At 41.3% G+C, this 10235-nt stretch overlaps 1 pseudogene; it reads left to right on the top strand.

Annotated features, from left to right (window-relative positions):
- The first annotated feature begins 1541 nt into the window (after nt 1–1541).
- LOC133108549 (vomeronasal type-2 receptor 1-like) lies at nt 1542–7886 on the top strand (annotated as a pseudogene).
- Nucleotides 7887–10235: the final 2349 nt, after the last annotated feature.

Genomic DNA, 10235 nt, shown 5'->3' with positions numbered 1-10235 from the left:
GAAGAAATATATATATTTAACCAAGATTTACAGAGGAAGAATGGCGTGAGCGAGAGAGACAGACAGTAGAGGAACACGGACAACTGAACACGGAGTTTTCATCACTGCCAATAATAACTCAGATTGAACCCTTGCTACATCCTGTAGTACTTACCAACTTCTTCTGCAGAAATAGGAGGATTAATCCACAGCCAAGATTTTGATACAACTTGTGAGCTAGATATTTACTTTCTCGTTGCTAAGTTGCCCTCCTGGACTCTCTCGCTCATGCAATTCTTTTTCTGTAAATTCCGGTTCAAAACTGTAACGTCAAGAATCACCAACAGCCATCGGATGCTGATGTAACAAATCCATTGTAATTTATTGGGGTGAGCGAGTAGTGCATTACTCGTATTCCGTTCCGTATCCGTTAAACCAATTAAATTATCTGTATCCGTTACTCGTACTCAGACTTGACGTAACTTGGAAGTGGATGTGACGTAACCCGGAAGTATGCGTGACATAATCCGGAAGTGGTGTTGTTTCAACAGTCCCCCTTACTACATTGCGATTTACAGTACATTGAAACCAAGACTTTCACCTGAAGCAGAACTACGACAGTAAAGGCAGCAAAATCACGAAAGCCAGTTTTCTCAAAACTGTGTCTTGCAAAAATGCAACATACAAAGTCATATCTCTAGAATGTACTGTCATTTTTTTTTAAAGATATTTTTTAGGCCTTTTTCAGCTTTATTGGACAGTATATAGTATAGAGAGACAGGAAGAATGGGAGTCAGAGAGAGGGGAAGACATGCAACAAATGTCGGATGGTCGGATTCGAACCGCCGACGTCGCGGCTCGCAATGAGCATGCGGTCAGTGCTCTACAGGATGCGCCACCGAGACACCCCATGTATTGTCATTTTAAGACTGAATGTAGTTGAGCCATTTTCCAAAATGTGGGATGTTTTTAGCTCTGCATCACTGATGTTTCTGAGGAAATCAGAAAGTTCAGAATGAAAAAACTGCAGTGAAAACAGGTGCTGATTGCCTTAGCTCAAAATGACAGAAACTGTCAATATGGACCAATTGAAATACTCTGTGCCAGGAAGAAATAAAAAACACTTTAATTAATTAAATTAATTTTCTGTATTCATGCTTTACCTTCACATGTTATATTTTCACTTCATCTTTTGTGAACTGTACTTATGTCATATGGCCATTCAGAAGTAGGAGAGTTGATGCAGACAGGGATTATTGCTGCATCGGAGTGTCAGGGAGCTTTTTGATTCATGTGTCAGTGTGTTTACATCACCCTTCTCAGTTCAGTTTAACTATTGTGTGTGGTCTGCTGTATTGGTGTGGTGAGAAGAAAATTATTGTGAGGACTGGAAACAAAAAAACAGTTGGTCATTTTGTAAATCATGCATAGCCACTCCTCTGTGTGGATTGATGCGTTTCACCAAGGACGGAATGGCTCAGGGGGCTGTGCTCCAGGAGGGTATTTAAACATGAGAGAGTGCCACATCCTGTCTTGAAAGCATGGAGGTGATGTGGATCATGCTGGTTCTGGCACTGGTGGCTGGAGCTCTCACTCTGGTAAAGCGAGGATCAGGGTCGGGGTGCACACTGCAGGGGACCCCCAGGCCTGCTTCTTTATCTCAGTCTGGGGACTTTGTGATCGGAGGTGTTTTTAACATGCACCACTATGTGACCACCACTGAAAACAACTACACCAGCCAACCCAAAGCACCAAGCTGTACAGGGAGGTCAGTGAAGGGAAGAACAGCATTGTGCAATGCGGAGGCTACTGTGCAGACTGTTCTGGAGAGGCATAACTATAAATATATTGTGAAATATATTACTTGAATATATTATGATAAAATGCAGAAAGTAGGGTAAATATAATTGAATTGAAAATTGAAATTGCTAAAAATGCATGATATTGTATTCTACATTGTGACTACTTTTCATCTTGAAATACAAGCGTTTTAAGTTTTTTTTAATGCATGTTTATGTTTTATTGTGTTACAAATTATTTGAAAGATACACTGTACATTTCATTTGGGTTGTTTAATTCTTAGCAAAAGATCTCACCTTCAACTTAAGGAATTGTATGTCCTGTTACAGCAGTCAAATTATCACATTTCGGTTAAAAAATAGGAATTTGCAACTTTAGAAATATATGTTCTGTAATTCAAATGAATATAAAATAGACAGATGGATTATTTATTATAACACCAATACCAAGATTACTTCATACCATAATTTGTTGATCTTTATGGTGTGAACAGGTAATGCTCCACTCTTATTTCAAAGCATATTTTAAATTATTGTCATTTCACACCTTGTTCCATTCTGTGATGTGATGTTTGTGACTCCTCATATTGTTGTTCACAACAGTTTGGATTTCGAGGAAGTACGCTTTGCTAGAACCATGGTTTTTGCCATTAAGGAGATCAACAACAGTTCAGAGCTCTTGCCAGGTGTAACTCTGGGCTACCAGATCCATGATTCCTGCTCTTTTGTGCCAGTGGCGGTGAAGGTAATATTCCAGCTGGCCAATGGCGTTGAGCCAGTCTTCTTTCAAAACCAGTCCTGCTCAAAGTCTGCCACTGTCCACGCTGTTGTGGGCGAGTCTAGCTCCACTCCATCTATCGCCATGTCCCGAATTCTTGGACCTTTTGGCATCCCCCAGGTGAGCTCCTCCTGCCCAGTCCTCCACTGCATGTTCCAATAACATTCCTGAAATGATTATGATATGATAGTCCTTGCATTCAAAAATGTATTTGAAATATAGAAATGAGGCATGAATATACGTACAGGATATTGTGTTCATATTGTGTTTTTATGTATCCATGGAAAATTTGTTTTGGATAATGAGCGTGCTGTTTTCATGGCAAATTGGTCTTCTTGATTAGGTGAATAGGCATCTTTACCATTTTTTCCTAATTTAGCCACGATATTTATTGCAGTCAAGATTTAGTCAAAGTGAACTTGATCAATGACTACAGGAATTTGCACAGCAGGGGTGTTTTAGTGCCGAATAGACAGGTTGGTACATAGGTAGGTAGGTGGGCCAATATATTGATTAATTCTTGGTTAGAATAATAATAAAGTTACTTTCACTGTTTAAAATGTGGATCTTTCCATTCAATGAACTACAGGTAAGCCATTTTGCCACCTGTGCTTGTCTGAGTGACAAGCTGCAGTTCCCCACCTTCTCCAGGACCATCCCCAGTGACTACTTCCAGGCAGCTGCCCTGGCTAGGCTAGTCAAGCATTTTGGCTGGACATGGATTGGAGCAGTGCGGAGTGACTCGGACTACGGGAACAATGGGATGGCCACCTTTCTGCAGGCAGCGCAGGCAGAGGGCATCTGTGTGGAGTACTCCGAGGCATTTGACAGGACCAACCCCCGCGCAAAAGTGCAACGTGTGGCAGAGGTCATCCGCAGGTCCACAGCCCGTGTCATTGTGGCATTCATTGCCATGGGTGAATTGTTGGTCTTGCTGTCAGAGCTGGAAGGCAAGGCACTGCCCCCACTACAGTGGATTGGGAGTGAGGCCTGGGTCACTAACCGGGAGATGTTGCGGTTCCATCTGTGTGCTGGAGCCATCGGCTTTGCAATTCCCCGCTCGGTCATTCCGGGGCTGCCAAACTTCCTGCTGGACCTGGGGCCAGCACAAGTTTCTGACTCACCCCTCCTTACTGAGTTCTGGGAGAGTGCTTTCGGCTGCAGCCTGGGGGGTATTCAGACTGCACCAGGCCTGAAACCATGCGATGGAAAACAGAATCTGAGAGACCTGCAGAATCCCTACACAGACACATCCCAACTGCGCATCTCCAACATGGTATACAAGGCTGTGTATGCAATAGCCCACGCCATGCACAGCATCATCTGCTCGGATGAACTCCACTGCAACTCAAGTATCAGAGTTCAGCCACAGAAGGTACAGTAAAGAGTCCATTACACAATCTTTCAACTGCAATGGATTATTATTATTATTATTATTTTTATTATTATTATTTTACATCAAAAACATTGGTTCTGTATTTCAAATTAGTAACATCATAGGCACAATGAAAGAGCAAATCTCCCAACAAATTTTTCTATTATATTGTATTATTTTTTTGGCAGGGCCGGGAATCGAACCCCGGTCCCCGGTGTGCAACTTGCGGTTGCAGTTCGCTGCATCTTAACCCCATATTTTTCATATTCTTGATCATGATGAACAACATTTTCACATCCTTTCTTTCATTTTGACCAAAAGAAAGCCATCCAAAAATTAAGTTTATGTGTTTCATAAGTCTGGTTCCAGACATTTCAGTTTTTCAGCTGATATTAAATCCCTATTCGGCGTTATTAGGCATTATAAAAGTGGGTGATAATGAGTGATCCTCTCTTTTTTCACACAGTAACTGTTGATTATTCATAAAATAATATCGTGCAATAACGCGACCCGGCGGCATGGATCGTGCAGTGGGTAGCACTGCCACCTCACAGCAAGCCGGGGCCTCTCTGTGCATGTTGGCATGTTCTCCCCGTGTCTGCGTGGATTTCCTCCGGGTACTCCGGTTTCCTCCCACAGTCCAAAGACATGCAGGTTAGGCTGATTGGAGAGTCTAAATTGACAGGACCAACCCCCGCGCAAAAGTGCAACGTGTGGCAGAGGTCATCCGCAGGCTAGGTATGAGTGTGTGAGTGAATGGTGTGTGTGCGATGGACTGGCGACCTGTCCAGGGTTTATTCCTGCCTTTCGCCCAATGTATGCTGGGATAGGCTCCAGCCCCCTGCCACCCTGTTCAGGATAAGCGGGTCAGGATAATGAATGAATGAATGAATAATGCGACCCCATATTTTATGCAATTGATTGATTGAATTGCTTTGTAGCAGGGTTTTACTGTACTTTGAATTTGTTGGTCATCTACAACTCAGATTATTGAACTAAGCCAGTCGAACCACTGCTACAATCACTTTTATGTTTTGGTGTCAAACATTTCGATTTTCAGCCATTTTGAATTTTCTTCAAGATCGTTAAATGCCTTCTCCTCGTAGACAGTTGATGTAAGACATCACAGCATTGTATTTATCAAGATTACTAGTGGCAATCATAAAAAATCATATTAAAGGGTTTTAATTTCTGCCTGTATGCGGGGATCAGATGTATAACTGGTTGGTTAGATTGTCCCAGTGAAAGGTGGGACATTGTGTGGTACACGCCGCTGACTGTGGTTTAGCAGTGGTCCAATGTGTTCTCCTCTCTGGTCGGGCATTGGATGAACTGTGCATTTGGGGAATTTGTACAATAAATTTCCTTTGTTAAAGTCACCCAGAAAAATGACCAGTGAGTCTGGGTTTTGAATGGATGGTTAACATGGAAGTTGAGCTGGCTACTAGCAAGTGAACTATGCGCCCTCTTACATCAGGTCATGGAGCACCTGAGAAAAGTAAACTTCTCCAGGAATGGGTACAAAGTCTCCTTCGATGCCAATGGGGATCCGGTGGCCATTTATGAGTTGGTGAACTGGCAGGTGAAGGATGGGCACATGGAGTTTGTGACTGTGGGACACTATGATGCATCCGCCCCCAATGGACAGGTGTTCACCATGAAGAAAAACATTACCTGGGCAAGTGGCCAACCACAGGTAATTTTACATTGGAATATAATTTCATGAGACAGATATCGTTTGCGAGAGTTGTCTATTGCTGTGATATTTGTTTGAAGGTGCCTGTGTCAGTGTGCAGTGAGAGCTGTCCCCCAGGCACTCGGAAGGCTGTGCAGAGAGGAAGGCCAGTCTGCTGCTATGACTGTGTACCCTGTTCTGAGGGAGAAATCAGCAATGTTACAGGTACAATAAGGCAGGAATAATTAGAACTCTGTAATGTAGCACATTAAATATTTCAGCGTTATGGGATGAGAACCTGTGGTATATCATAGATATTGGCACAGCTAGCGGAGTGGTAAATTAATGTATTTTTAATGGAACTATGTACTACTTTTTTAGTAAATGCATTCTTCCGCTGAAGAGTAATTTATTGGTTGCTAAGCAGTGGATTTAGCTAGCAATAATGTATCCCCACTGTACTAGCTGAGCAACGTTAGCTAGCAGTAATGGATTCCCGCTGCACTAGCTAAGCAATAAATAATGTATCCCCATTTCAGTAGCTAAGCAACGGTATTGCTAATGTTAGCAAGCAATAATGTATCCCCACTTCAGTAGCTAAGCAATGGTATTGCTAACATTAGCTACTCGCAATAATGTATTCCCACTGCACTAAGGTTAGGTAGCGATACACCTGACGACATTGACACACAAGTCATTTGTCTTTGTTGTAGATGTTTATTTGGACACTGCCAGATAATGTGCAGTTATTGAAATAACTCATAGCGTCATTATTAGTCATCATTTGCTTGGCCGGGGTTTGGTGGTTGTGCTGGGATTTGAATCCAATTTATATTAAATATTTCCAAATCCCAGAGAATGTCAATGGACACTTTAAAATCACTCATTTTGTTTTACTTTGGTAGGCCACTAGCGGCGATGATGATGATAACGTTAAGTTGCATTCATTCCGGTTACAAAGTAGATCAGATTAACAGTAATCTACAAATGTGGAGTAATATTAAAAGATGTGAACATTCCATTTAGCTGTGCGTATATCGTGGGTATTGGCACGGCTGGAGCGCAAATTGACCAATAGAGACAATGGACTGGACCCGTTGTAAAATTGCATTGAGCTTAGGTCAATTGTGAATATATACAATATATTATTTAGAAATGTTCTTTGCAGGCTCTCTCTTGGAGGACACACCTGTAACTTAATTTAAATGTGGCTTAACCATGTTCATGATTAATATTGGTGCTGGGATTGGAAGCTGAAAACTATGTTTTCCATCCATGTTTCATCCCAAAGTCCTCTGGTCCTGTTTTTCATGCCCTGAACTTATAGCACATTCCTGAACAATTAGCTTTTCTCTCTTTTGTGCAGATTCCCTGGACTGCATCACCTGTTCAGCTGATTACTGGTCAAATGCTGAGAAGGATGAATGTGTTCCCAAGCCTGTTGAGTTCTTGTCCTTCCATGAGGTTCTTGGGATCATCCTGACAGCATGTTCGGTGACTGGGGCCTGCATGTCCATCATTGTGGCTGCTGTGTTTTATAGACACAGGGACACTCCTATTGTGAAAGCCAACAACTCAGAGCTGAGCTTCCTGCTGGTCTTTTCATTGAAACTGTGTTTCCTTTGCTCTCTTACCTTCATCGGCCGGCCCTCTGAGTGGTCCTGTATGCTGCGCCACACTGCGTTTGGGATCACCTTTGTCCTCTGCATCTCTTGTGTTCTGGGAAAAACAATAGTGGTGTTAATGGCCTTCAGGGCTACACTTCCAGGCAGTAATGTCATGAAGTGGTTTGGGCCTCTCCATCAGAAACTGAGCATTCTTGCTTTCACTCTCATTCAGGTACTTATTTGTGTGCTTTGGTTAACAATATCCCCTCCATTCCCCAACAAGAACATGAAGCACTACAAAGAAAAGATCATTCTGGAATGTGATGTAGGATCAGCAGTTGGGTTCTGGGCTGTATTGGGCTATATCGGACTCCTTTCTATATTGTGCTTTGTTTTAGCTTTTCTGGCGCGTAAGCTACCTGACAACTTCAATGAAGCCAAATTAATCACATTCAGCATGCTCATATTCTGTGCAGTCTGGGTCACCTTTATACCAGCTTATGTCAGCTCACCTGGAAAGTTCACAGTAGCTGTGGAGATCTTTGCCATTTTAGCTTCCAGCTTTGGTCTGATCGTTTGCATTTTTGTCCCTAAATGTTTCATAATATTGTTTTGGCCTGAGAAAAATACCAAAAAACATATGATGGGGAAAATGCCATGAAAATCTCTCTGAAACTCAAAAGAAATGTCAGTAATGTTGTCATGATGTATTAAAAATTTAAATTTTATAAATATTTCTTCAGCTGTACAATGTCTTGAAAAATTGAAAAGCTAAATATCTCTGAGGACCTTATTTTTACTTTTTTTTATTTTACTAATATTAACCTAGCTGGCCAGAAACCCTCAGGGATTTCATACCACCAATAAAAGATTCTTGAATCGGGGTGTTTTCTGGAATTTGTGTACAGTGTGCAATTGCTCAGTCCTCATTCAAAAAGAATGAAAGTAACACAACTGGAACTGGACAGGTTTCCTAGAGAGCAAAGGCTGATGGGTAGGCAGAGTCATTCTTACTCCTGGGAGCTACAGAGGGGAGCTGTAGGTATGGCAGAAGTTCACTTCAGCTTATTTTTGGAGGGCAGACTTGTTTTTGGGAGGTAAAGCCTGTGTGAATAAATCTTAATAAAGGAACTCTGACAAATTCAGATGGTTAATGGAACCAAATAAACCAGCATGTCTGCTGCATTGATACAACCAAAGAAATGCAGCAGACATACTGCACTTATTTATCTACCTGCTAGTCTCCATCTAATTGTGCAGTGTACAGTGCTTATATGCATGCTGTAATCTGGAAATGGTGTTGTATAAACAGTCCCCCATACCATTTTGCGATTTGCAGTACATTGAAACTAAGACTTTCACCAGAAGCAGAACTACTACAGTGAAGGCAGCCAAATCATAGCAAAATCTTGAAAAGCAAAAATGCAACATTCAAAGTCATATCTCCAGAAATATTTACTCAGTCTAATTTTGTACATTAACATGCAATGATGAATTGAGTCACATTTTGAAACATGTATTATCATTCTAAGACTGAATGTATTTGAGACATTTTCCAAAGTGTGGGATGTTTTGAGATCAACTTGTAAAAAACCTGGAGGAAACAGAGCTCTGCATCACTGATGTTTCTGATCAGAAAGTTCAGAATGCAAATGCTGCAGTGAAAAAAGGTGCTGATTGCCTTAGCTTAAAATGACAATATGGACCAATTGAAATACTCTATGCCAGCCAGGAAGAAATAGATAAAGCTAGGCTGGATTCCATAAAATCAACCAGTGAGAAGTGGATGGCCATTTTTTTAAAACCAATAATTCCCTGATTGTGTGATTTTCTCTCAATGTGACTGTATTTTTTTCATTTGGATGATAGTGATGATTACAGGGTAACCTTGCCTAGAATATGGCACAATGCAAAATGGTGTACATTTGAGCCCTTTGAACTTCTGATGCGGGAACAGCCTTGTTACATGTTACCACCCCAGGTGTGCATGTATATCCAGAGAATGCACAGGTTGGACTGGTAGGAGTACTACTGTTCATGGAGACCTCAGAGGCATTTAAGCACTTCAATATAATCAACAGTTAACTGTGAAAATAAAAAGCTTAAAGTAAATTAATTTTCAGTATTCATGCTGTACTTTCAAATGTAATATTTTCACTTCATCTTTTGTGAACTGTACCATAAATATTATTGATATACAGTTGCAATGAAAATTATTCAACCCCCATTGCACATTAGGTTTATAGGCAAAATATACAAGTTCTCAGCTGTTTGCAATAATCAAATTACACAAGAACTGTTTAAGTAGTTCAATGAAACATAATATTACAGCATATTACAAGGGTTTTTATCCACATTCAACACAAAATGCTACTTTTAATCACTACTGCTGTCACAAAATTATTCTACCCCCTGTCTCAAGCACACCTGGTGCAACTAATTAGTTCAGGTGTGCTTGAGATAAAACATAAATACCTGGACTGGCTAGGGGTTTGTTGAGAGTGACGTTTGATTGCATGTTAGAAATATGGCTAAGTCAAAAGAATTGTCCAAAAAGTTCAGAGAAGAGATCATTGCCTTGCACAAACAAGGAAAAGGATACAAAAAGATAGCAAAAGCACTGAATGTTCCTAGAGATACAGTTGGAAGCATAGCTTGCAAGTTTGAAGTTAAAGGAACAGTGGCTACACTACCTGGACGTGGCAGAAAGAGGAAGCTATCAGCGGCTGCCACCAGATTCCTGAGGAGGCAAGTGGTCAAAAACCCTAGAGTGACTGCAAAACACCTGCAGCAAGACTTGGTGGCAGCAGGCTCTTCAGTTTGCACAGTAAGGCACATACTGAACACTGAAGGGCTCCATGCCCGGACTCCAAGACATACACCACTACTGACCCAAAAGCACAAGAAAAGTGGGCTCCAATATGCTGAAAACCATCTAAATAAGCCACAGAAGTTTTGGAATTTTGTTCTGTGGAGCGATGAAACAAAACTGGAACTTTTTGGGCCTATGGATCAGCGGTAT

The sequence above is a fragment of the Conger conger genome, chromosome 13 (genome assembly GCF_963514075.1).
Source record: "Conger conger chromosome 13, fConCon1.1, whole genome shotgun sequence".
In the NCBI taxonomy this organism is placed as follows: Eukaryota; Metazoa; Chordata; class Actinopteri; order Anguilliformes; family Congridae; genus Conger; species Conger conger.
The sequence above is the reverse complement of the archived record's forward strand: the minus strand, read 5'-3'. Positions and strand labels throughout refer to the sequence as shown.